This window comes from Pelodiscus sinensis, unplaced genomic scaffold (assembly GCF_049634645.1).
Source record: "Pelodiscus sinensis isolate JC-2024 unplaced genomic scaffold, ASM4963464v1 ctg35, whole genome shotgun sequence".
NCBI lineage: Eukaryota > Metazoa > Chordata > Testudines > Trionychidae > Pelodiscus > Pelodiscus sinensis.
The window spans coordinates 3,698,535-3,705,801 of NW_027465908.1; positions in this window are offsets into that span (position 1 = coordinate 3,698,535).

The window sequence follows — 7,267 nt, forward strand, 5'->3', positions numbered from 1 at the left end:
TGCTAACTTCGATCCAATTGGACATTTCCTTCGAAAAGCGAAACCGCCGCCCCAGCTCCCAAATATCCCGGTCTCCTTTGGAACGCATGGATAATATTTATCCATTTGCAAAACTTCCCCTATTGTACCATCAAATGTGTGTATACTCCTTGCTTTATTTCCGTGCTCTTGTGTCGAGAGTTAAACACTAGTCGAGTGAGATAGCTTATTTAATCACAATGAATGACGAAAATAATGTCTTATAATATCACTGTAAATTACCATTTAAAATCAGGCACGCCCGAGCGAATACATACATTTAAATACTGAATTGCTAAAGTTTCTCCAAAGAAACAGGTAAGAAACATTCATGTTACCTAATTCCGATTTCGTAAAGGGGGGGACAAAACCATTGCTAATATACTTGATTTTTAACACACCCGACACAAATTGAATCGAATTTATTTAGTAAAATGAATCTTATATCATTTTAACAGCTACTTACACCGTAAGTATGATTTCTGAATTGTTTCCTGATGTGAATCAGTTTTAGAATGGTTCTGTTTTTAACGGAATTTTAGTTTTTAAAAACTAAATCTGACTCACGTGTCATTGCGAATGCATGCGGTATGAATTCCATCATAACACAGTTCACAGCTGTCCAGAAGTTTTCAATCTACATCTTCGGCTGTTAGCCTGAAACATATCGAGCTATTAAACTGCAAATCTCTCTCTGCATCGCGGAGTTCTAGATAACAATATCACATTTTTCAGCAATGCTTTCTCTTTGTTTATTTACATTGCAGTGAAATCTCTTGAAATTTCCACCTAAACAAGACATTTCCTGGTATGTACTGGCCAGAAGGGATAGCACAATGCTTGCTGACAGACTTTTGATACTAAATGCAAGTTTTTATTCCAAGAAACACAAGGAAAGGTCAATTCCTTATGTCTATTGTAACCCATTTCTGTGCAAACACTCCAAATTCTATTTCAGTGTCTCTTTGGGGGTTTTTGTAATTGTTTTAATGTAATTATTTTTATTACACAGTCCACTTTTGGTTTTTTTGGACTGTGGGACATGCAGTTTCGTTGCAAACATTTTAAAACTGCCCCATATTCATCTTCAAAATATGATTTTTTTAAACTTGTATGTTTCCTTCCCTTTCATGGGTTTGCAGTATAAATAGAACAATAAAGATTGCATGTGAAAAATATCCCAACAATGACTGTGTGGTTTTGGGCCATGTTTACAATTGCTTTAAATAACACTATTTTTTTAAATGACTGTTAGAATATTTTGTTAAAAATTTATGCAGCTCCTTAAAGGTCAAAGGGCAAAACCCACTAAGATTACAAGAATATATAGATTGTTCTTTAGAAAATCCCCCTAGAACTCCAGGATGAGTTATATCAGTGTCTATACAATAAGATATCAGCTAGAGGAAAACCTTTATTATATACCCATGATCACTGACTGTAGCAATACCTAAACCAAAGCACTAGGAAGGACAATATATCTAATTTCTCTTATTTTAGTGCATTTAATATTTAATTTGATAGTTTCCTTATGTTATATTTGCATCCCATAGGCTATGGAAGTATTTTAGTTGGTATGTCTTTGTGTTTACCATTATCATTTAATAAAAATGTGAGTGAAACTGTCACAACATATAGGTATTCAAGTTACCAAAATTAATATAAAAAGGAGCTATATTATGATGTTTTAATATTAAGTTTCTGCTGACCATTTTAGTGATAGCAATAACTCCTTAATAATGCCGTATAAAAGAAGGGCATGGCCACACTGGGAAATTATTTCCAATAATTACTCTTGAAATAATTATTTTGAAATCAACTTATTCCTCTTCACAAGCAGGAGTTATTTCAAAATAACAGGTTTAGTAGTGTGGATGCTCGCTTTGTTATTTCAAAATTTAGAAATAACTCCCCAGTGCCCTTAAGGTACGTCTATACTACAGAGAAGATCGAAGCTGCCTCTGTTGATCTTCCAGGGTTCAAATTAGAGGGTCTAGTGAAGACACGCTAATTCAGACTGAGATGGGCACGCTGGTCAATGCCAATAGTCCTGCTTCCACGAGGAGTAAGGGAAGTCAAAAGAAGAGTCTTCTCCCTTTGACTTCCTACAGTGTGGACAGCACCAAAAGGTCGAGTTACGGTACTTTGACTTCAGCTATGCAATTAATGTAGCTGAAGTTGTGTAAATATCAATTCAACCTTGTCCTGTTGTGTAGACCTACCCTTAGAGCCCAGATTCCATAACCAGTGTCTTCAGTAAAAATCACAATGTTCTTTATTTAGATTCAGATAACCCTGGTTCATGAGTACCATGATTTGACAGCAAATTATTTTATGAAATAGAAAAAGACATGATCATTCATAAGCAAATACATACAAGGGATCACTTAAAATATACATTACTGGGCGACTGTAAAGCTCCCCTCCTCCCCCCCGAATTCTTTACATTTATGGGGACAGTCCTGTCACATGCAATGAGAACTGTGTTGATGCCCGTGTGAACAGAAAAGGCACATCATTATGCTTCCTAATGATCTTTGTCCAATTCTTGGAAACAAAGGTATGTAGTAAATGCTCTTATGTGGCGAGTACAGGCAGAGTTTGTGGCAGGATAAAGTGCAGGATGGATTATTATGGCAAATGCATCAGCAAACAAAGAAGTTGCAGTGAATACAGAAGTTGAGGGCACCATTGGATTAAGAATTATATTTATACTGTCCATTTGCAAAACATCTATTCCTTTCTAAGAAGAGTGTGATTGATGTAACTCACCTCACCCCTCGCCTGGCACTGCCTGGCATCCCTTTGAATAAACAGGGCAGTGCTGTATCTTGGACTTTGTTATTACTTTCAAGCACATCAAGGCAAACCCCTTCAGAGCTAGTGCACATCTTTACTGTAGCAGCTGAACTATAGGAGCTTATATGTTTGAGGCAGCAACTCCTGCCATTATGTGCACATGATTCTTATCCACAGCAGGAATAATCTCTGGTGTGAGCATAGGTAGGGGACATGTGCTCTTAAACATGCAAAACACGCCCCTAGACTCCACCTCATCATGTCCCTCCATGGCAGTGGGTCCCAACCACTGGTCTGTGGACCGGTGCTGGGCTGTGAACCATTGACTGACGGGCCATGGCACACTGCCAGGCCACGCCCATGCCTAGACGATTGGCTCAGTGGGAATGTCATCACTTAGCCAATGATTGTGCTATTAGATCTTTACATTGGACAGTGTCTAGTCAGTTCCATCAAATACAATGGCTGAAAGATGAAAGTAAAATACTTTGGTGGAAGTAAAACACTTTGGGAAGTGATGTCTTATGTATGATTTTTAACAGTGGCGGAAATAAAATACTTTGGGTAGCTAGAGATGTGCTATGTATGATATTTTAAGGTGGAAAGCAAATACTCTGGGGGGAGGGGAGGAAAATAATAATAAAAAAATCCATTACAATGACATGTATTGTTAGCGAACAGATGCAATGTTAAATATCACATGACCTCTTAAAAGTGATTACCATAATGAATATGCAAATATGCAAATAAAATGTTTCTATACCAATCCACCAAAAATTTTTGTCTCAGTTTGCCAGTCCATGATATAAAGAAGATTGGGAACCATTGCTCCATGGCACCTTTTCCAGGTGGCCAGTAGAGCAGCTGTTGTTGTTTAGGTGGGCTCTTTGCTTGAAATAGATGATGCTTCACCAACTCAGATCCACTTTTCTGCACATGCCAGATTTTGGTCCTTCATACCTAAAGGTCTAGAATATGCCACAAAAAATAATAGGCAAGCTTGTCGCAGCAAAATCCAATACATCACCCAGCACTGGAATGCTAATGAAGATGCATGATTGTGCAGCCAAAACCCTATGCAGCAAGTCGGGGCTAGACAGCCTGCTTCACTTAGAGTGCAGCAATAATTTGATCCCAGTCTTCCACCAACATTAGCTCACTCTGCGGAAGCTTGCCATCGAGGGAAGACATTCATCCCAGAACAAGGTCCCAGAGTAGGGTGTAAATTGGATTCATGCAATGAATACATTTTGGGATGGCTTTGCACGGGTGTTCATTTCACTCTTTAAACCACATTTATTATTTACAAAATACTCAAATCTATCCTGGACCCTATGTACCTTTGTAAATACACACAAACATACAAACACACATGCAATCGCATTAAAAGGAAATCCAGTTGCTACTGCAGGTCCACAGACCAAATATAACCAGGAGGTGCAACGCTCCACATCATCCATTGACTCCAAGGAAAAGCCTGCATGATTAACCTTTCCTTGTAGTGTGGGAATAGCAAGCTGATCCTGAGGAGGCAACGAATATGAGGTATTATGTATGGTTGTCTGAGCCGCCCCTACAGTGTTCATGGTGCTTTGCAACACACGGCAGAAATTGTCCATTCCCAGAGACGTTTACAAACCAAGAAATGCTTCTTGTGCCATTACAACCACAACTGTAAGAATTTGGGCACCCTAATGGGGTTTACTGGGACTTTAAAGCCAGAGGGATACATTGTGAACGCTATCCACCTCTCCAAGTCCTGGGACAGACAGGGGCCCAGTGGATGACAGAGGCAGCTTTTGAAAGAGAAATGTTCTGGGGTAACAGCTGGGGTCTGGAAAAAGTCTAGGTTTACCATTATCTTTAGAGCTGGGGTGCAGGAGGGTTGTATTACAGGGCAGGGCAGGGATCCCCTCTCTCACCCAACCAGGGCAAGTTCTGGGCAGGAGGCCAGCATAGACTCTATCCTATGTGTCCCTCATAGTGTGGATAAGGACAATGGTAGGAAGAACGCTGCCTACAACGTTTCCTAGGTCAGTGAGAAGGAGTCTGAATTGTTTTGACTCTGACTGCAAACTGCACACTGCATCCCCCAATGGAGAAAAGGACTTTTGGGGCAAAGGCTATTTGAGAGGCTTTGTGCTCAGCCTAGATGGAAGCGATTCGAAGGATCAGCTGGGAGAGGGTGGCTCTTGGCTGCAGCCTACTTTGAACGTCTGGCTGTAGCACCATCACACCTGAACTACTTCTGGACCGTTGTGCAGAATTTCTGTGGACTCAGCATGACATGACCCAACATCTGTTGTTTAGTGCTGGTGAAACATGCTAGACGGAGAACCCTGGAAAGTGAAGTCAGGGAAGCAGAGGCAATGCAGCTTCTTCTGCAGTACCCTCCGCTCACGTGCTTCAACTTGAACTTGCCAGGACTATCTGGAGAGGAGAGAGGGAAGTTGACCCTGCACAGACCTTCGAACCTTCCCTGATGGCTGAGTCTACTGACTGGTAGCTGTGCTGATGTTTTGCCACATGGCTTGAGAGGACTGAACTCACCCGTCTCCATCTGATGAAGTGGGTTTTACCTATGAACCCCACTCACTATTTAGGTGAGTCTATATGGTGCCCCAGGTCTGCTGGTTATTTTTAAATCATCAGGCCCTTCTTGAGGTATTCATGAATAGAACACAGCACAGACAATACAGGCTAGAAGGCAGCAAGCTGAAGCAAAGGCTCTGCAGCTGTGTGCCCTAATGAGGTGTTAATGGGGGGGTGAATGAGGAGCACTGAGGTAGTGAATAAAGCATTGTGAACATGGAGAGCTGTCACCCAAAAATGACACCTCCTAGTTTGCACTGCAGGCTTTGTTTGGTCACGTTTCCTCACAGGCTTGCACCAGTTTAATTGAACAAGTGGCTGCTCTTATTCTCCTTTGAGAATGGCTTAGTTCTGGTTTGCCATAAGCCTGCTCCTAACCTTCCCCCCCTTGCTCAGCTAAGGATGGCACTGTTCACATCGCAGTTGCTAGCACTAGCAGCAAATTTCTGAAGCACTGGAGATGTCTCTGGTGATCGCGCATACTCGCAACAGGGACCTTATATTTCGTAAAGCACACGGTATATTTATGGACTATATACATTGTTTCAGCCATTTAGGGTTTTTTATATGAGGGAAATTGAGCAAAATAGCTATTGTGGAATAGTGATAGAAATGTAGCCGTGTTAGTCTGGTGTAGCTGAAACAAAATTCAGGACTATGTAGCACTTTAAAGACTAACAAGATGGTTTATTAGGTGATGAGCTTTCATGGGCCAGACCCACTTCCTCAGATCAAACAGTGGAAGAAAATAGTCGCAACCATATATACCAAAGGATACAATTAAAAAAATGAACACATATGAACACATGTGATTTGTCCTTTTCATATGTGTTCAGTTTTTTAATTGTATCCTTTGGTATATATGGTTGTGACAATTTTCTTCCACTATTTGATCTGAGGAAGTGGGTCTGGCCCACGAAAGCTCATCACCTAATAAACCATCTTGTTAGTCTTTAAAGTGCTACATAGTCCTGTATTTTATTGTGGAATAAACTGTTCTACCATAGTTCTCTCTGTAGATGCTATTCTGGAATGAAGTTGCTGAGTGTCTAATTAGTGTACTTTGTGAGGGCACTAATTATTTTGGATTAAAGTGGCTTTATTCCACTTTAGGATGTCGCGTAGGAAGACAGCTATCAATTTAAGCAGCATTACTCTGCTGAATGCAAAGTCACCCTCCATAAGGAAAGCAGTGTTTAGAATTGGCAGTATTCAACATTTACATGAATGGCAAAGATGGGGAATACTTCTAACCTTCTTTCTCTGAAGGGGAGGAATGGGTGCCAAAGGGTTATAGAGCTTGTGGAAGTATTACTATTATCCTAGAGCAGGGGGGGGGCGCAATAATTTTGGAGGGGGGGCACTTCACAAATTTCGGAAGTGGCCACAGGCCGACCCGGGAGGGGCGGGGCCTTGGGCAGAAGGGGCGGAATTAAGAACTACCCTGCTGGGTACAGTGACCTTATTTTCTGAACCAGCTGCAGCCAGTAAGAACAGTTTAATTTAAATTATGAAACAGGTTAAGTGTTTTAACTTTCTCATGTTAGTTTATCAAACTTCATTTTAAATAAAGTAAAATGTTGTGTCCAACACAAAAGGTTTCAATGTTTCCTTTATTTATGGAAGGGATGGGGAACCCTTTTTGAGCCGGGGGTCACTGACGCACAAAAAAAAGTTGGGGACCACACAAGTGAGAGGCAAAAAAAGTCCAACCCCCCCACACTCACTGATGTGGCCCCAACTGAGACACCTCACTCCTCTAGTGCCACAACCTCTCAGAGGGAAGGGGAGGGGAAGGAAAGGGGGAAACTGAGGTTCAGGCCTTCCCATAGACTAGATTTACTTTTCTGGGATTCTG